This window comes from Schistocerca americana, chromosome 6, assembly GCF_021461395.2.
Source record: "Schistocerca americana isolate TAMUIC-IGC-003095 chromosome 6, iqSchAmer2.1, whole genome shotgun sequence".
Classification (NCBI taxonomy): Eukaryota; Metazoa; Arthropoda; class Insecta; order Orthoptera; family Acrididae; genus Schistocerca; species Schistocerca americana.
This window is the reverse complement of record NC_060124.1, coordinates 156,390,594-156,412,205: the sequence shown is the minus strand read 5'-3', so window position 1 is coordinate 156,412,205 and position 21,612 is coordinate 156,390,594. Positions and strand designations below refer to the sequence as shown.

At 38.7% G+C, this 21,612-nt stretch overlaps 1 protein-coding gene across 1 annotated transcript in view; it reads right to left on the bottom strand.

Annotated features, from left to right (window-relative positions):
• Positions 1–10,717: 10,717 nt before the first annotated feature.
• Positions 10,718–21,612, bottom strand: part of LOC124619361 (retinal rod rhodopsin-sensitive cGMP 3',5'-cyclic phosphodiesterase subunit delta) — a 37,384-nt gene continuing 26,489 nt past the window's right edge. Inside the window, exon 6 of the mRNA XM_047145683.1 lies at positions 10,718–10,918. The gene's annotated coding sequence lies outside the window, so the exon portion shown is untranslated. The remainder of the gene's footprint in view (positions 10,919–21,612) is intronic.

The following is a 21,612-nucleotide window of genomic DNA, read 5'->3' as shown; positions in this document are numbered from 1 at the left end:
CATGCATTATCTGTTTGACATTCCCTGTGCCTGGAATTTATTTCTGATACATTGTTCAAAACACATAGTATATATTTTTATTTTAGCCATAATTGGAACAGTGCACAAAAGATGAATTGTGTAGGATCTGCTCGGTTTTCTGTAAAAAGCATTAAACTTTGTTAATATTTGTGTCACTGATAGTCAGTCTCACATAGCAGCCATTTCTTTTGTCTAAAGCTCATATATGCACACTCATTTTCAGAGTCCTCAGTTGTTGTTCATAGTAAGATGAACAGAACATTGTTAGTTTTTGATGTCTTCAAGAATATAAGCTTCTATGTGGAGCCATATATTGAATAAGTAGATACGAGTTCCAATTAAGTGCCTCAAAAGATACATGTGGATAATTTTTTTTGTCATTAATTTATCACCAGAAGCAGCAACATAACGGATGGATTTGCATTTCAAATGTAACATAAATTATAAGCAGAAGTAGTCTCTCAGCCGCCCCCCCCCCCCCCCCCCACACCTTACGAATACGATTCATATTGTCCCTTTATAGCAGAAATGCAGTTAGTGCAGTAGCACTGCAGGATTTGTCCAGAAATACATACATATGTTACAAAACCTGTATCGTTTACTAACGCTCACTATATTTAAATCGCAACCTATAATGCACTAAGCACCTTTTCCTTTTGTTCACAACAATGTTATGGCTACCAGACCTGGTTTTAAATATTTGCATGTTCAAAGCAAAGTTAATGATGACAGAAAAGCTAGCTCTTAAGTAGCCAGGTGGCACTCCCTGTTCCCACTTTGTTGGGAGTTGTAAACTCCGCAGTAAAAATCTCTGCCAGTGGCAGTTGGCCAGGCCACAGTCTTCCCCATTTTCATTCTCTGCAGCTGTCCCCTGCTCTTCCACGCGCACTCTCTTGTAGTGGACTCGTTGTCAAGTAAAAATATCTTGTTGTGACACTACCCTTGTGCCAAATAAGACCACAATTCATTGGTCTACTGAAAGGTAACTTTCAACTACATGGAAGGAGCCATGTCCATATATGCATAATGAGATAAAAATAATAAAAACTTCTAATTTTAGTACTGAAATACTGTGGAAAAAATTAACATTTACAGCTCCAACAATAAACGACAAAAATGACAGAGTGAAGGTAGTGAAATGTATGTAAGGTAGTTAAGTTATGGTTTGTAATTACTGTGTTCCCAGTTCTAGGTAGTTGGAAGGTCAATGTTGCTCTTGATATGGTTTCCCATGTAATGTTTTGAGAGCAAGTTTATAGAATGGACAGAGTCAGTAATTTACTATGTTTTAAGAAGATGAAAATTCACTGGTTGAGATAGCTTTTCTGAATAATATATTCCCAGCAAACATGTAACGTTGAATAAATATTCTTATTATTATTAAAAGAACCATTTCTGCAGTGTCAGTTAATAAAGTGTTCTTCAGCTAATCTCTGAATCTACAGGGATCATCTCCATTATGTAGTGCAGTGAATGGTAGGCATCTTTACTTTTGAGATCAGTACTCGTGCAACCTGGACAGTAAGAGCTGATTAAGCCCTTAATTCTGAATGGACTCTCCAAAATGATAGTGGAAGCAATGCCTACAGTGGAAGTTTCAGGTGGGGCCAGGTTCACATCCTCTTTCGCTGAGCCATGTTGTAGTGGCTGCACCAGCTGTCTCCTGGTCGCTCACACAGTCCAGCTCCCACATCTGGCAATCTACTGCCTCCTGTCTCACATCGACACACATTTGCATCTCTTCCATCACTCTTGGCACCACTAGGAATCACTATCATTGGCTGTCTTTCAATCAACTTGTTTATGTTAATTTTAGATCCTTGTGCGGTTCAGAATATTACAAAAACATAGTAGTTACTTTTCTGCCTAAAATAAAACATCACACTTTTAGTTTGTTATAAAGTGTAAGAGCACACTGAACTACATAAAATGTTCCTTTTTGAATTTTCCTCTCAGGTTTTCCACCAAAGACGGGCTTCTGACTGATCTTCATGATGCTTGCCCCGCCATGTCTTTGTTTGCTGCGTAAAAGACTTGAAGTTGTCCATCTTTGTACCCTCCAACAGTATTGTGCCATATTTGGTAACATTGAGAAAAAATATGAATATACTGCAGAATCGTTACAAACCAAGCACTGTTTTTAGCGTACTACAAGCAAAGAAGGCAGTCACTGCATTTGCAGGATTCAGCAACTTAACATATAAATTAATCAAGCAACTCAGTTTAGCATTTTTTATATTTGCAAGTATTTCTATTTATGTTGAGTTGTATATGCAGATGGTAATGCTACTTTCCCTGAAGCAAGTGTAAGAATACTGTGTACAACAGAATGACTAAGTCATACAAATGTATTGGAATTCTTGCACTTACACCTCTTGCTTCTTAATGGTATTTGTGGTTAGTAATAATGGTTAGCTTGAGATGAAATACAGGCTACACAACCGCAATCATGGCACAAAAATAATTTGCATGTGCAACTTCCCTATTGTTCAGACTGGGTTCTGTATTCCGATGTGAACATCTGTAATAAGCTGCCAGCAAAAAAATTGTGAAACAGTATACATTCAAAAGAAAGTTAAAATATATCTTACTAGTCCACATAAAAAAATTGTTTCCATATAGACAGGCCACTCAGGACAGCATGTCTGCAGTTATGAGAAATACCTCGTCCAGTGTGCTGAAGGTATTATCAAGGTCTTCACAGGCTGACATCCTCCAGATCTATTCACAGGCAGACTTCCAATGTCATATCCTCACATGACCCTATTTCTCTAACCACCTCGAAGAACTAGCTACAAAGGTGCATCCTTACCTAAATACGAATGTTGTTGAATAAGTAATGCCCCACATTTTTTAAAAAAAGCTATTAATATACATAGACAAATGTCCTTGTTGGTGCTTCACATCTGTTGTTTGTTCTGTGCGTCGGTGAAGTTTTTAACCGTTCTGGCAGATGGCAGAGCCATAGCACAGTGTCAAAATGGCGTTCACATACAATTCACATTACAAGCAGTGTGCTGTTACTGAATTCTTGTGTGCAGAAAAAGAAATCATGATGATCATCTATAAACACTTGGGTGACAGTGTATGGCAATGCTGCAGTTGATACGAGTACAGTTGTGCGACGGGTAAAGAAAGTTACAGCCTCAGGAGATGCAGAAACAGAGGTCCATGATCAGCCACTCTCTGGACGTCGTGTCACAGCCACTGCTCCAAACATGCTGAATTGTGTGGATGCCATTATTCGGAAGTGCATCTGCAATGATCGAGACACTCAGGTATTCAAAGAGGTGCTCACGATGGGTTCCACGAACACTCACAGTGGACCACAAGATTCAGTCTGAATTGTTGGAGCGTTTTGAGACCCACAGAGAGACCCTTCTGTTACGGGGAATGAAAGCTGGGTGCACCACTTAGTGCCGGAAACAAAAAGGCAGTCCATGGAGTGGCATCACCCTCATTCACCACAAAAGAAGAAATTCAAGACAACCCCTCTGCCAGAAAAGTCATGGTGACAGTCTTCTGATAGCATCATTCTTGTGGAAGTTGTGCCAAGAAGGCCAACCATCAATTCAGAGGCATATTGAAGACTCTGAATAACTCAAGAACTGTTTCCAACATGTTCGATCGGACAAGAATCCAGCAGAAACCTTGCTCCAACACGATAATGCACGCCCACATACAAGTCTGAGAATCTGGGAACACATCTCCAAATTGGGTTACTCATTCCCTCATCCATGCTACAGTCCAGACTTGGCACTCTCAGACTTCAATCTCTTTGGGCCGCTTAAAGACACTCTACGGGGAACACACTTTGAAAACAACAAGAGTGTTAGTCATGCAATGAAAACATGGCTACGCTTAGGACAAGAGCTTTTACCAGCAGGGAATACATGCTTTCCACAATGCTGGCATACGTCCGTAGAACGTGATGGAGACTATGTAGAAAAATAGGACAGGGACAACACGTGTTTATGTAAATTGTCACCAAATTTTGACTCTTAACAGTAAATATGTTCTAAGAAAAAAAAAGTTGGGCATTACTTTTTGAACGACCCTTGTATCATCCCACACTGGAACAACTGGACCACATCCTTTACTAGGGCTTCATACCTGGAAATGAGGAACAACCTATCAACCCTTCCTAAAGTGTAATTTGGCCACCCACCCAATCTGTGTAATATCCTTGTCCATCCTTAAGCCACACTCAGACCCAATATTTTGTCACTTGCGTCATATTCCCATCACAGGCTTGTCCTATCTTACTGAAGGCAGAGTAACCTGCGAAAGCAGTCATATCATATACAAAGTCTGCTGTAAATTCTACACAGCATTTTACGTGGGCACAACTACCAAGCAACTGTTCACTTTAATGAATGGCTAGCAGCAGAGCTGAGCAATCAGTGATAAAACATGCTCCTTAGCACACCAGGATCAATTTCAATGGCTGCTTTGGAACCTGTGCCACCTGGATCCTTTTCTGAATTACATAGATAGAATTCATCCGTACAACATTCTTTGATACTGTAATCCACCATGTCTCCTATCTTTGCTAGCCTCTGCATCACATCCCATCTTGCACCATACCTTTCCTCCTTCCCAGTCACATTCCTATGCTGTGCATCTGCTGCCTCTCCCTCCTAACTGTCAGACGTGCTTCTTCAACCCTCTGCCCCATTTTGTGACTATTCTCTCCTTGCCCACTCTACACTGCACAACTCCTCAAACCAGTCAAGCTGTAATGCTCGCACAATGTAGTCATACATGTGTTTGTGGCATGTGTTGTGTGTATGTCGCGGAGGGGAGGTTGTTATATTTGTGTGTACTCTGTAGCTCTGAAAAATGATTAGTCCAAAGTCTAGAGAAATTCACTGTCTTGTTTATCTGCCTTTCAACAACTTAGCACCTCTACTATTCAATGAGGTATCGCCTTTAGTGATAAAATTATTTACAAATCTCCTATAACTTATTCTTACAAGAGTACCAACTATATGTCTGACCACCTTAACAGTGTGAATAACGGCTTTCCAAGAAACCAACAAACATTGAAAGGATGGCCTATCAGTCACCTATATGACGACTTGCTGAACTGAATGTAGAGGGTAGCTGCTGAGTCATCAGGTGCCCATTATTACCATGAAGAATAAGTAAAAAAAAAATTGAGAAACACACACACACAATATACTAAACAGGAAAGCTAAAGAAAGATCAAATGGAGAAAAACACAGTTTGAAAGAGTTCAGTGCCCTTTTCAACAAAGAGGTCATTAGGCCTGGCTGGACACTGATGCGGATGGAAATCAGTCTTGTACTTCTTAAAGGAACTACTCTAGCATTAGCATTAAGTGATTTAGGAAATTATGGAAAGCTAAAATCTGCATAAAAAATTGGACAATTCAAAGAAGTACATTGGAGGGGAAGATGGAAAACAACAAATGAGGGAATATTACAATTTAATGTTTCCTTGACAACAAGATCATTAGAAATGGAGCACAAGTTTAGGCTGGGAAGTACGATCAGCTGTGTCCTTTCCAAACAAACCATCTTGGTAAGTGAACAATATGAGGATATGGGATCTCTCTCAACAATTATTGGATTAAATGCTGCTGTGGTACAGTATTAAGATGTTTTGCTGCAATACAAATGGGAAAAAAGCTTAGCAATCTAGAAGAAAAAGTAGTTTTATTGGTCCCGTGTAAGTGGTACAGGAAATTACTCTGCTAGACATGAAAGTACATGGCTATTTTACAAAGTACACATCTATTAATTGTAAACAGAATTTACACAGCAGAAACTTTATTCATGTTTTACATGCACTTAATTGCAAACAAATCTGCTAAAATATACCACAATGTGTAAGAATCTAACATACATATGGGTACAAAAATGTAAATACAAAATGCAAAATGTGCAAATACAATGTCTACAAAGGGGAAAAGCTATCAGGTTTTCTATCTTTGGACCAATTGCTTTCCAAAGTAACCCAAAATGTTATTGTCTGTAGTTACAACATAAAATTACTTTTTAAAAAAGTCATCAGTTACTAAACAAGTTAACAATAGTTTGCTTCCAGTATATAAAATTGTTCAGAATGATGGAGAGAAAAATTTTTACTCTCTTAGTGCAGCACACAATTGTATTTCTAATGCCTTCTAGACAGTGGCACCATTAGCTGGTACCTGAGTGAAGGCACATTTCTTTTCACTGAAAAGTCCACAGACTCACTTTTTATGGATGAGGGAACTTTACATTACAAATTAAGGGCAATGGATGCATTTATTCTTCCATGTAACATGTTACAATCACTGCACGATTACCACAAACATCACTGCACCAAAGTTACTTATCTAATATGACTAGAGTTCAAGAATAATGCAGCATAATAAAATTTTGTAAAATTTTTTGAATTACCTTCACGAAATAGTTCACTTGGATTCAAAAATTACACATTTAACTCATATACATCTACATGATGCAATAAGTGGAATAAAAAAGTACTGCAGAAATAAAACATCGAAGAAAGTACAGAATTCATTTACAATTCGTTGCTGAGAAACAGGTAGGATTTCCATGAGCTGCACCACAACAGGGTGCCTGATGTACAGGAAAGATTTCCTTGTTTTGGCCTAGACTGAAATCTTCAGAAAAATCTTATTAATATGCTAGCCTATATTGTAAGAACTTTGTATTTTGGTAGTTACACACCGCCTATGCAAGAAATGTGTGGGAGAAATTCAGATTTAAAAATTGTAACTCTGTACACATGAGAAAACAGCATGTTTTGTTTTATTGGTAACACAAAGAAATTTTAGAAGGTATGTCCATAAGGCACTGCAGGAAATTCTGTGCATAGAAAGAAAATATAGAGTGTGCCTGCTTATATAATACTCGTATGTTTGTTTGATTGCTATCAGTTAGTAGATATGTTTCAGAGCTGAAATTTCTTGCTGTCTTCATGATGTACAAAAATGTCTGCGTGCACATAATTCCCCCCCCCCCCCCCACCTCCCCCCACAAACACACACACATACCTGTGGTTTGATTAAATACCAGTTTTACCTTGAAAGTAAATTATCATCATGTGTCTCACACAAAGACCATTCGTGTAACCCGTTACAGCATGAATTTTCATTTCTGAGACAGGTCATGCAATACAGTATACAATTTTGCTGCAAGGCTCCATCTCATTTTTCATCTCAGTGTCAATTGTTTGATCAAAGGTAAATAAATATAAATGTTGTGTGACTAGGGCCTCCTGTCAGGTAGACCATTTGCCGGGTGCTAGTCTTTCAATTTGACGCCACTTCGGTGACTTGCGCGTTGATGGGTATGAAATGATGATGATTAGGAGAACACAATAACCAGTCCCTGAGTGGAGAAAATCTCCGACCCAGACAGAAATCGAACCCGGGCCCTGTGGATTGACATCCTGCCCCGCTGACCACTCAGCTACCAGGGGCAGACAGATCAAAGGTGTGATGCTATTTTTTACTACTTGTAAAAATGAGATGTATTTCACACAAGTGAAATCAAATCTTGAGCAATTTACAGTTTCGATGCTGTAAGATTTTCGTTCGAAGCCTTATCTTTCTCAATGATGATGGTAATGAGATGTGGCAGTCCACTTTTGACAATATTTTTGCCCCCACAAATTTTATGAAAACTATCAGTTAAATACAACATACGTTCCTGCAAATACTTGCAGCTTTGCAAAGATCGCAAAACGACTACATTAAGTCCATGATATGTCTCAGAAATCTCTCTCTTAAAACAAAAAAGGAAAGCTTGATATTAAGAGCAGACTTTCTACTTTAGAAGACACCTCTGTTCCTACAACAGCTAATAATGCTTCAGATCTACTACATGAGCATCGAGAGGGAACTGAATAACTTGCACATAATCAGCTTCAGTTTCCTCTGCTCTCTCAACAAGTGTATGGGACAAATATGTAAGGTGGAACAAATACGTAAGGTCATTCATATTCATTATCATCCTGATCATCATCGTAATTGCCCCGTACTACAGACTTGCATGCCTTACATCACATAGCATCATGATCTGCTATTTTCTACTTTACAGACTTAGTAATCTTGCACTGTATGCTTTGTAACAGGTAACTAACAACTGTAACATTATCTTTTCCTGAAACACAAAGCTGGAACAATCAAATATCTCTCATTAACAAGAAGCAAAGATTGTGATTAATTCAGATACTGTGTGTTTCAGTACACGTGCCATATAATTGCAAATGGGTGAGACAAGCAGTCCTCCATCGCAATCTAGCAGGTGCCCATGTTCTTTTGTGACTATAATGTGTGATATGTCAAAATATGTGTAGTGGACACTTAGTTATAAGTATGCACCATTACATGATTAATGTGAAAGTAATATCACTGAAAATCTACAGTTTTCACTTTACTCACTTACATAGAAATTTTAATTTTAACAAGAACTGGAGGCTGCTTGCTGATGAGAATGAAAACTATTACTGTCAAGAAATGTCAATGCTGAAGAATGCAATCTCATTTCTATGTCGAATAAAAAATGCATTCTATAATAATGAAAATAATCAGTTTTTTACAATATAATGTAATAGGATAGATAAAAAAAACTACTCACCAAGTGGTGGCAGGAGAACAAACACACAAAAGAAAGTTATACTTATACAAGCTTCCTGAGCCAGTGGCTCCACCTTTTGGCAGAAGGGTTGAAGTGGAAGAAGAGGAGTGAAGGAAAAGGACTTGACAGGTTTAGGAAAAGGGGCAGATTTCAAGAAAGTCACCCACTTTCGCAGGTCAGGGGAGACTTGCCAGATGGGATGAGGAGGAAAGACTTTTAGGTTTTCAAATCTCGTCCAGTGCAGTCCCCAACAATCAGTCTTTCCTTCTCATCCCGGCCTCCCTTCACCTGCGATTCTGCATGACTTTTCCGAAATCTGGGCAGATTCCTAAACCTCTCCAATCCTTTTCCTTCACTCCTCTTCTTCCCCTTCTACAATACCGCTGAAAAGAGGAGCCACTGGCTCCGGAAGCTTGCATAAGTATAACCTTCCTTTATGTGCGTGTCCTCCTGCCACCATTTGGTGAGTGGATTTTTTTTATCTATCCTACTACAAAAAATGTATTCTGTATGAGAGATGATGACAGTGTCTAAAACAAAAGTGTTTCATACCAATTTATGCTTATTGAAGATACATTTAGCAGATCATATAAAAAGAGTACCTCTGGTACAACTGAAATTTAGAATTGGTCTGGCAGAAAACCACAAGGGATAAAATGGCACTGTGCAAGATTGATAACAGGTTAACCCACACCAACAGCTACATCAGTGCCAAAATAATACATGCATGACCATGAATTGTTCCAGTTAAGCCCATTATAAGGCAATGAGGATACAATTTATAGATGTTCAGTGACAGTAAAGATTATAAAAGTAAACTGACAGTGGGATTTCTAAGTCAAAGACTGAAAGCAGATTTTGTATGCTCAGTCTCAGTAAGGACTGTGTGTTACATTCCTAATTGTAAAACTATTACAAATATTTATCTTAAGGTTTCATACTTCTCAAATACCATCAAACTCCTCATATTAACAATAAAACAAAAAGGAAAGATGAGTACCAAAAGTAGGCCCATATTAAGGTGTCTGTCTGTTCTTTACAGTAATTCAGCCATGTTGCATTATCCAGCTTCAAACTATGCTAGTTGGTAATAGTAACCACATGAATAAATGACAAGAATAAAAAATTACAATGACACACATTCTATGTTAAGAAAATCCTGTGATAAGTTTAGTCTTCCTTTTACATTTGTTACATGGTTGACTGTTGACACACATGAAATCTTGTTAAACAGCTCTGTGTCATTCAAAATTAAGGACCAATTCATCTTCGAAATGAACCACATTCCTGCATCCAACTGGATTAGTAAGATATCAAATCACACAACTGAAGAAGCAGGATGAAAAGATTCTGGGAGGGAGCGGGGGGTGGAATTAATAAAAAAAAAAATGTGAATTTCATTTTTAACATGAGAATGCTGTACAAGATTTTAAACCGAAAGAGATGTTGCACACTAAGTTTGATCCAGAGACGCCCATGCACAGGAAGCATTCAATACCAAATGTTAAAAGTGTCACAGCTAGGCCTGTGGTTTCATTTTCTCACACTGTGCAGCATGTTGATTTTCAGGGGAACAGCATAAAAATTTACCTGAACAGTTAGTTCTTCTCACAGTGAGTCTGAGAATTTACTGCACGTTGTGTCTATTCATCCCTAACAACATTAAGGGTTGGAAGGTCAACTTGAAGGAAACTGGCATCAACAATTTCATTCATATTATTTTCTTCCATTCACATATGAAAGTAAATACAATAAAATCCTTTATTATGATGTTCCCAACACATTGTAATAAGGTTTTAGTTTGCAGTACCATTGTGTCTGGAATCACAAATTGTTGGTAACTGTTCACACCCCTCACTTTCTAAGGTAATTACTTGCATTATAGATCCAAAGCAATGGATTAGTACCCCAGTGTGTCTTATGCAGTATTTGTCTTTTGAACAACAGAAGCACCTAACCTCTGTTACCCCGAGAAGTGATGCAAACACAAATTGTGTCTCATGTAAGGACAGAGTTCTGCTTGACCATTTATGTTTTACAATTACTGCAAATAGCACAAGCACTGAAGTTACAAGAGATCACTGAAATACATATATTTATACATGTATATAAAATAGTGCATGGTTCTTCTTACTATCATCTATAATGTATACAATCACAGTATCTGAAAGAGAAAGTTCACTTTTCTCTGATACCTGTCTATTTTTAAAATCCATAATCAAGAGGAATTGTTTCTTTGCACATCTTCCACAACTCATCAAAAAGTGCCTCATTGTAACCTGAAAATGAACACATTTTATTAGCTACAAATTTAGAATTCTGCTTAAGTTACACACAGCGCAAATACTGTTTTAACTTCAATTCTTCTGCAATTTTTGTTTTGCAGTCACACAGTTTGACTTTAGGAGGTTGTTCCAGACAGGGCAATGAACAAAACACCTCATATCCGCTAAAGGGTTTTTGAATTCATAAGAAATAATGTGCTTCAAATTTACACTACTGTTTGAAGTGACTTGTGTGTGTAATACAGCCCATGTGTCTGCATGTCTCACCAAGGTAGTCTGACTCATTTGAATATTACAGCCTGCCCATGGCATCATTGGCTGAATGGAGAAGTGTTTGCATAAAAGGTCGCTGTAGCAACACTGGCCACCACAACATCAAATCCACCAAAAGTAAATGCAAAATATATCTACTTAAATAAAAGCGCATATAAATATTTCCTTGACACTTTCCTAAAAGACAGTCTTCACTCCTTCTCCACTAACTAACTATGACAAATGCCAATAACAACAAAATTAAAAAAAACTACCAAAAAAGTGTATAATAGACATGGCTTTAATTCAAAGAAATAGTATCTGCAGTAACTGAGAGATTTATAATGAATAAATCAATAAAAAGATGGTACTGATCCCCCTTGGTTCACAAAACAAGTCAAAACATTGTTGCTGAAGCAACGAAAAAAAAAGCAACCCATTTTATGTAAGGACACACATTCTCTAAGATAGGCAATTTTTACTGAAGCTGCTTGACAAAATACCCATAGCAAAAGACTGGAAAGTTACATACAAACAGTCAAAACAGGAAGCAGGAGTAATCTGATGAATTGTACACCCGCATCACTGACGTCGATCTGGAATAGGATTTTGGAGTCCATACTGCATTCAAACATTATGAATTACCTCAAAGAAAATGATCTATTGAGACAGTCAGACTGAATTCAGAAAATATTGCTCTTGTGAAACACAACTGGGTCTTTAAACAATGGAAAAGCCAGGTTGGAATGTCAACAATGTAAGGAAAGGAAAAACTGCTACTTGCCATAACGACAACTTGTTGAGTTGAGTACAGACACAATTAAAATACACTTGCACATTAACTTTTGGCCACAGCCTTCATCCGAAAAAGAAAGAAAACACACTATTCATTCACAATGAATGGTGTATGTAAATGTCAGCAAATGTGTGACAAGGGGCTGTGGTTGTAAGCATTGTTAACCTACAAATTGACTCATTTCCAAATATACAATGGGGGATGCAGGCAATAGTAGTCGAGTTGATTGGGCATGTTATTAACATGTCACGTGGTAATACTCTTGGCCTTCTTGCCTACAAGCTCTTTGGATGACTAAGAGGAGATTAATCAAGATGATATGCCCCAGATAAACCACACTTCTGCAATTCTGTCAGTGACAATGACACAAGAAATAGTGACAGAGAATCTGCACGTATTTGATGAGTACTCCACAAGGTGAAAGCTAAAACAAATGCCACAGAAGACAAATTTGCAGCATTTCATCTCGGCAACAAATTGCAAATTACAATCTGCAGCTAATATTAAGGAATGGATATTACAAAGCATCAGCATTCGGATACGTTGCTTAACTACCAGCACTATCTTTGGAAAATAGCTGTAAAAGTGAAAATCTACAATAATTTGATGCAAAATCTAACTATAATTTTGTGGTGATCCAATGAAAAAACTCTGAGAATGGTAGCAATGGCCTTCAGCTGAGCATCGTTCATCCGTACGGTTCCACAGTCCTCACATTCAACTAGTGGATGCTCAGTTGTGACAAGCCGAACTCCCACTTCTGCTAACATTTGCTGCTATGTATGGCTCTGATTCACACGTGAAGACAGCCAGCTATCACTCTGTTATGGACGAGAAACCAGATACGATCGAGCAAGATTTTTATAATCTTGTCTGAAATCTGTCGACCATCCTGCGAAAGTGCCACGTGCCTATTAGTCAGGGCTTTCAATCCTGTGACTGCCAGGAAATTGGAAGGAACATGTTCATTCCAGCATGGCCACTTATGTGCCGAAAACCAAGCTTTCAACCTTTCTCGCACAAACTCAACCAAATGAAGAGTTGAACAGGGGGACCTGCTGTTAATCTCCACAGTGGCAGGTGTAACTGGAAGAGCCTGCATTGGGCTAGCTACGTAGTGAATAAGTAGCTGGATAACCTGTACAGTGTCTTCACTTTTACCATTTCATTACTTTAATGGTTGTTTGTAATAGTTAATGTACTTTTGTCTGTCCAAGAGCATCAAATGCTAAGTAATAATTCGCCCCGTATTACTTGGAGTAGTAACACAGTGGAACCTCGCATAGCGAACATAATTCATTCCAGGAGCTTACTAGTAGTGTGAAACACTCGTTAAATGAAATAATTTATTCTATACAAATTAATGTAAAATACGATAATGCGTTCCATGAAGAAAAAGCACTAAAAGTTATTCATGCTATTTATTCAAAGAAAATTATACATACAGTATCATGCACTTTACTATTCACGATACATAAGTAATTCTTTTTTACTAGGAAGCTATCTATGGTCATTTGTTTCTGCCGACACTTCAACACTTGGCGAAAATGTGACACAGCATTATCGTCAAATGCATTTGTAGCACGCATAGCCACTGCTTTATTGGTGGAGTGATTTTCAATGTACAAATCAATCGATTCCCACGCTTTCAGCATTTCTCTTAATGCGCCAGAAGACTGCTGCTTTGCTGTTACTGCCTCCTCTTCCTCCTCCTCTAAAGAACTCCTCTGCACAACTTCCTGCTGTGGAACACACTGCAACTCCATAAGCTCTTTGGTGGTCACTTCTTGGCTGTGATATCACTGTTATCCACTTTTAGTTCCATGCTCTTGGCCAAAGACACAATTTCATTGACTACAGGCTCCACAGATACTGACTCTAATGCCTCAGAATCACATTCGACATAACACTCCGGTCAAAGCTTCTTCCAAGCAGAAGTCAAGAGCTCTCTTGGTAACCCATTCCCATGTCTTTTGATCATCTTGATGCAACAAAGTCGAGGTGATATTTCCAAAACTTTCTGAGTGAGAGATTGGTAGCTTCAATCAACTCAAAGCAATGCTCGAAGAATGCTTTAATGTTGGGTGGCAGAAACTGGTTCGTGATGAACTGAAATTCTTGATGGAGGTGGTCTTTTGAGCCTGGAAATGGGCATGAGTGTTGTCCATACCAAGCAAGACATGGAGTGGCAGGTTCATCTCAAGCAAATGTTTTTTCACCGAAGGACCAAACACTTCATTGATTCAATCCCAAAAGTTTCTGAATGGTAAACAAGCAGCAGTTTAATTTTCAAACTTCCACTTACACTGGCACAGAATAGTGGTTTGAAACGGTCTTTCATTGGCTTGTAACGAGGCAAGGCATACTCCTCCATTGTTAGCAGTTGTACAAGTATGAAACCGGAATTTCCCTACAAATGGTGCTAGCCGTCAGTGTAGGGCCCATTAGACCACATCTGCAGCGCCATCTGCTTACGACAAATGTCAATACCCAGTAAGCCAAGTTCCATACTCTGATATCTGTTTCAAACCCACAATCATGTCGAGTTTTGTGCCTACGAACTACAATTTGCGGACTGCATTGGTTTTCTGCTATCACTTGAAGAAAACTGCTGCAGAATCACATCAAATGCCTGTCAAAGCTTTCGGTGAACTTGCTCTAGGGAAAACACAGTGTTTCGAGTGGTTCAAAAAATTCAAAAGTGGAGATCTTGACATGAGAAACTACTGGATGAAGATGATACTCAAACTCAACAAGAACTCGTGGAACGGTTGAATGTGATGCAGAAAGCCGTTTCTCTTCAGTTGAAAGCTATGGGAAAGGTGCAGAAAGTGGGAAAATGGGTTCCACACAAACTGAATGAAAGACAGCAATCAAATCGAAAGACCACTTGTGAAATGCTGCTCGCCACATACAAAAGAAAGTCGTTTCTCCATCGAATAGTGACAGGTGACGAAAAATGGTTCCTAAGCGTCGTAAATCATGGGTGAATCCAGGCAAACCATCGACATCCACTGCAAGACCAAATCGCTCTGGAAAAAAAAAAAAAAAAAAAACAATGCTCTGTGTTTCGTAGGATCAGAAGGGTCTCATCTAATATGAGGTGTTGGAACCTGGTGAAACCGTTAACACTGATCGCTACCAACAGCAAATGTTCCATCTAAATCGAGCACTACGTGAAAAATGACCAGACTATGGAAAAAGGCAACAAAAAGTCATACTGCTCCATGATAACGCCCCATCACACACATCAAAACGGGTCAGGGAAACGATCAAGGAGTTCAGTCTGGAAATACTAGGGCATGCAGCTTATTCTACAGACTTGGCTCCATCCGATTATCATCTATTTGCATCACTGGAACATGCTCTCACTGAACAACACTTCAATTTGCATGAAAATGTACAGAAATGGCTCACTGACTGGTTCGTTTCAAAAGAAGAACTGTTTTTTTGGTGTGGAACTCGTAGCCTGCTGGAAAGGTGGGAGAAATGCATAAATAGCAATGGAGATTATTTTGAATAAAATGTTGTTTATCAGTTTCAAACAACAGCCGTGTAATTATTGCAACCAAATTCTGGTTTCATATTTCTATATCTGGCATAAAGACACACTTTGGCATCTTTTTCCAGAACAGACCCATCTCGTCACAATTAGAAACCTGTAACAATCAGAATCTAAGGGCATCTTGAAGTTGCTGATGAAGTTCTCTGCTACATTTGTGTCAGAGCTAGCTGCTTCGCTGTGCTTCACAATGCTGCGGATGTCAGTTGTTCTCTTTAAATTCTCGAGTCACCCACGGCTTCCCTTAAACACTCCTTCAGCTGCTGATGATCCTGGTGTCTGGTTAACAAAGTTGGCAAAAATCATTCTCGCCTTCTCACAAACGATGTTCTCGTTAACAGTGTCACCTTGCAATTGCTTTTCATTTATCTGTACAGGGAGCAACCTTTCGACATCACCCAGAATACGACACTGTTGTTTAGATACTTCTGTCACACTCTTTGAAGCATCTATCTCCTTAATATTGCCCTTGTTCTTGAGGGCAGTGCAAATACTTGATGTAGACTGATTGTACATGGATGCTAAATCAGGAACACTTACACCTCGTTCGCGCTTTTCAATGACTTTACGTTTCATTTCTTAGGTCATTTTCTTTCTATTACAGTCATCTTTCTGTTACGGTGATCATTGGGGACATTTCTATGGAGATTATTAAAATCTGCACACAAAAAACACTGTGTGAACACAAGTTTAGAAAAATATGTGATTGCAAGCTGCGCTAAGATGGTAGCAGAAAGAGCGCTAAACCCGGACTGCAGTACGTACTTAAAGACATTGTTCACATGCCACTGCTGACAATGAAAGATGCTCATATCGTTGAACATTTCCCCAATGCGCATGAGCGGCTGGTGAGGTCACACTAAGTCGTCATCACTCATTATGTGTTATGAGAGGTGCTTGTTAAGCAAGGTTCCACTGAAATTGTAATATTATACGGACACAATATCTGAAGAAGCACCAACCAAATTTAATTCTCCATCCACAATAATATCAAATGAACGATAGAACAGTACAAAGCCTCATAACTATAGAATACAGAAATATATAGTCTCATAGGTGAGCATACAATAAGCAAGTAAACATAAGTGAGGCTGAGCGTCCAGCGCATTGGACTTATATTGGGGTGCTGTGCACATGGCTTGCTGCGGCACCTGTCCAGGTTGTGAGACGATCTCTCTAAGGCGGCTGTGGAGGTGCTCGTATCGTGTGCTGTTTGATTACATGCACTCACACTATAGGGTTACAACAGTAACCTCCTTGGTTTGTTACTACATGTAACAAAGTGAGGCTTTACATTGTTACTGAGCTTTCACCCACAAACCTGCACAGTGCTTGTGCTCTCAAATACTTTTTTTTTTTTTTAATCTGATCAATAACAAAATTCAATCTTTATCTGCAATGTAATGAAACCTACAAGATGTAATAGGTTACTAGCTCTTAATTATAACTCCATTGAACTGTTAAGTATAACATTACTGAATTGTAAAATAATGGTGACAAGGATGAAAAATCAAGAAATCTGAAGAGCCCTTGAGGAACATTATACACTAGCCACAGCCAATCAAAAGTATCCAGACACCTAGTAGTGGACATTAATATGGAGAGAGGCTGGCGGGGGTGTCCATACTTCACCTATATGAAGGCTGGTACTCTAGTGGGGACATTTTGAATGAAATGGCTGAATGGCTGTGGAGGGACAGCAGCATATTCTTCCTCAAGAACAAGGTAGTGATGCTAGACATTGGGGTATGGAGTGAAGTCGACATTCTAACTCGTCCCAAAGTTGTTCCAATGGGACCCTGAGCAGGCCACTATTTTAGGGACGTTATCGTCCACAAACCATTGCTTCACAGGTGCTGCTTTATGACAGGACACACTGTCATGCTGATGCAATCAAGAATCATCTTCAGAAAGTACATAGTACACAATGCTGTAAAATGTGTTCATATCTTTCCGTTTCTGCATTTAGTGTTTCTTCACGGCCAATACGGTGACCACACTGTAACCACAAAAAAAAACCCCTGTGTCATAATATCATCTCTGTACTGTCCGCCCCAGTAGCTGAGTGGTCAGCGTGACGGATTGCCGTCCTCTGGGCCCGGGTTCGATTCCCGGCTGGGTCGGAGATTTTCTCCGCTCAGGGACTGGGTGTTGTGTTGTGTTCATCATCATTTCATCCCCATCCGGCGTGCAGGTCGCCCAATGTGGCGCCGAATGTAATAAGACCTGCGATATGGCGGCCGGACCTGCCCCGCGAGGGGCCTCCCGGCCAACGACGCCAAACGCTCATTTCCATCTCTGTACTGCTCAACTGGCATTACACAGATTTTCCAGGCATTTGCCAAACCTAAACTCTCCCATCTGATTGCCACAGGTATAGTGTTATTCAATGTCAAATCGCCAAATTTCCAAACATTTTCCTGCTTTACCATCACGGATTTTGATGAAATTTTATTTGAACATTTGCACATGTCCCCAATAATCATTGGTACAGTTTAACATTCATTGAAGCAATACTGGCCAAGATATAGTCACTTGTTTGACTCCACGCGTGACTTGAGCACAGTGAGTGGGAATTTCTGGCGAATTTTAGCTGTTATATCTCTATGAACAAAAATGAAAAGAATTTTATGAGTGATATTCAGCCAGAAAATTTTTAGCAAACTTGTCTGAAAAAATTTCAAATTTTGGCTTTTTACTGTACCTATGTGATTATAAGACCGAATGGTATAGGGGTCATCTTATGTCTACAGATAAAGCCTTGGCTATTGAGCTTTTGTACAAATTTATTTTAAACCATACCAACAAACAATAGTTGCATTCAAAACCAGGCTTGAGATTTCCCAATGCACCAAAGTGATTGATACAGGATTGACCTTGCTCGAACAATCACATGACATTTGACTCACAGCACTAGTGCAAGGGGTACACTGCTTAAAAACAGACAATTTTGTGAAACACAGGAGGAAATAACATTAAATTCTATGAACTTACCAACTTTTGTTGTATTTGAATAGGTTCTCAGGCAAAACTCTTGTCCTTCAAAAGCCATTACTTGATTCTGAACCCAAGTCAATATTTTATTTGGTTTTGAGAGACTAACGATTTACCAAGTGGGTTGCAAATGAGAAATTTGATCGCTACACATGTATTAAAGTACTGGAGAAAAATCATTATCAACTTGAATCAGCTTTAGAATAAGATGATGGCATTCAGATAAATTACAGTGGAAGGACGCATTGAGAAGATAGTATGGACAAACATCACTACAATGCAGGACGATCAAAAGTTCGAGAATTGGACTGAATAGCAATTGTCATCTTCTATTTATGTATTAGTTGCTGTTGATACATGTGACCTGCACCTTAGAAGATACTGTTGCTCGAACATAACACTACGGAAAGTTGGAGGGGGAACAGTGTCCCAGCTTGTCTACACGTATGATGAGTGCGGGGATGGGAGTGTTGAGTAGGCAGAAATTTCATCATGCATCCAACCACAGGAATGTATACTGCATACTTTGGCTTTTTATGAACATCTACCAGGTTTAAGCTGCAGTTTTCCTGAATCCATTTGCACTTGGAGTTGAAGTGACCTTAAAATTTGCCTAATGCTCAACAGTAGCACACATTTCTGCAGGAGACACTAAAAGTTTAGTTGGGGGACAGCGGCATACTTACACATTTCGTGCAGCAATGTCATTGATGCTCACCATGAGGTATGATGGGAAAGACTGGGTGTGTGTCAACTGCTGGTTCTACACAGCCAATGAGAGAGTGGCGGGCAGACTGTATGTTTGAAAGCAAGAGACACTATAACATTCTCACGTCAGTATAGAAGCAAAATCTGCTATATGTAGAAGAAGAAGAAGAAGAAGAAGAAGAAGAAGAGGAAGAGGAAGAGGAAGACGAAGCTGTGTACTTGGATCCCACAGTGAGCACAATGTCAGAAATTGCAACATATTTGGAACAAACAGCGAAATATTTGAGACAATGGAGATATAAGTTTCACAGCTGTCCTGTTAGGATGATGGCGGCAATGGTAGTGATATCGATGTCAAGGACAGTGAGCTAAATAAACAAAAAAGACAGTGAAGATAAAAATTAATGTAAACAATTTCTTTTTGTTTATTTTATTTCTCCTTGCATTATCAAAATACAGACAATCAATAAATGACTTAAATTTAGAATAGGTATAATGTTAACTTTTTAGACAGATCCCTTACATCAATAAAAGTTTGTAATTTTGATTAGTCATAATATGCTAAAAAATAAATCAAGGACCCTCTTAAAAAAAGGGGGTGGTTTTATGTTCAGCGTCATCCCATACTCAGGTAAATAAGGTATCTGTCAGGGATTAAAGCTATGATAAACGTGAAGCTTAGCATGTAGTAACCTAACAGCATAAGTTTCTCAATATAAAGTTTCATTAAGTACCCAGCATTGAATAATTTAAGTGCAAAGTTGAAGATTTTGTAAAAAAGTAAAAAATCCTATATTTTTGACCTTATTTTGTGAAAAATTGTGTTCTGTAAAACTCTCCAACCTGAATCATTAGAAAGACTGTGGTTTGATCCACAAAACAAAATGCATTTGATTACCCAGTGTGGGTTAACAGATAATTTGAATCAAAGTTATGCTTGAAAACTTCTGCACGAAAAAATATAAACTTCAGATTCTTATATCTTGTAGAATTAACGCATGCTGAACATGAAAATTAATACGCAACTGCTCGGCAGCACAACGATGTGGAATACAGCCTTTCACTCACCTATTATCTTCCAATAATCGCAAATTAGTCAAAAATATGATTATTTTTGTGAAAAGGTGGAAACAGGGCATAATCAACGCTTCTCTTATAGAAACCATTTTCTATTAAAGCTTCAAATCCAGAATGACTTGAAACAAGTGTTTTAGGAGCACCCGCCCCCCTCCACTCCTGGAACAATGGGTTTAATTTCCCACACGGGCTAGTAATGTTACATAAACCGAGGCAACGAAGCTGCAAAAATCACACTGCGAATAAAGTTTTAACTTTGGCTTCTTATGTCTCGTTGATTAAAGGCGTCATAAACATGTAACTTATGACATCACAACTTAGGAACACAAAGTTTTCCAATACAAAATATCATTCATGTACTGCTTTTCAAACAGTTACAAAATCAATTCAGAGTTGCGTTTTGTAAAAATTACAAAAATAGATCACTTTCAATTTCCTTTTAGGAAATGTGTTTCCCGTAATTGATTTCAAACTAATCACAGTTGTAAAGAGCATGTTTTCAAACACCCAGAAAATCACTTTTGATTTGCCAAAAAACTAACAGTCCCTGAAAATGGCGGACAAATATGAGGGAATGTACTACAGCAACAGGCTACATTGGAGCAATTGGTGGTCCATTCTTTGGTCTATGTTTTGTTGCATGTGGTTCGTATTTTGAAACTGACCAGGAATATTTCACTATATTGAGCTGGCCTATGGTGACATTGTCACTACCAGTTCAAGAACATGAACCAGTAACCCCATTGCCATAGGAGTCTCACAGTACCAGCCACTGGTGGGTTTATGAAGGAAGTCTGTAATTTGGTTTCTTAATTTAGGTCCCAAAAAGTTTGCTGAAAATTATTAGTTTTTTGTTAAACATGCCGCTCAAGGTTTTCATTAGGAAAATTCGCAAGCTACGAGGACTATCCACAAAGTACATTACGTTTTGGAATTAAAAATAAATAAAGTATTGGAATTTTTTTTTTATTATATACAGATGAAAGCCACACTTAAATACTACTTTTCTACATAGTTACCATTTAAATTAAGGTACTTATCGTAGCGATGGACGAGCTTGGAAATTCCTTCGTCGTAAAATTTGGCCGCCTGCGACTTCAACCACGTGGTTACCTCTTTTGGGACAAAAAAGGTGTGATTTTTGTGGATTTCCTGGAAAGAGGCACTACAACAAACTCTCAAAGGTATTGCCAAACTCTGCACAACCTCAGAAAAGCAATACAAAACAAGCGCAGGAGACAGTTGGGCTCAAAGATCTTGCTGATTCACGACAACACCTGAGCCCACACGGCAAATGCC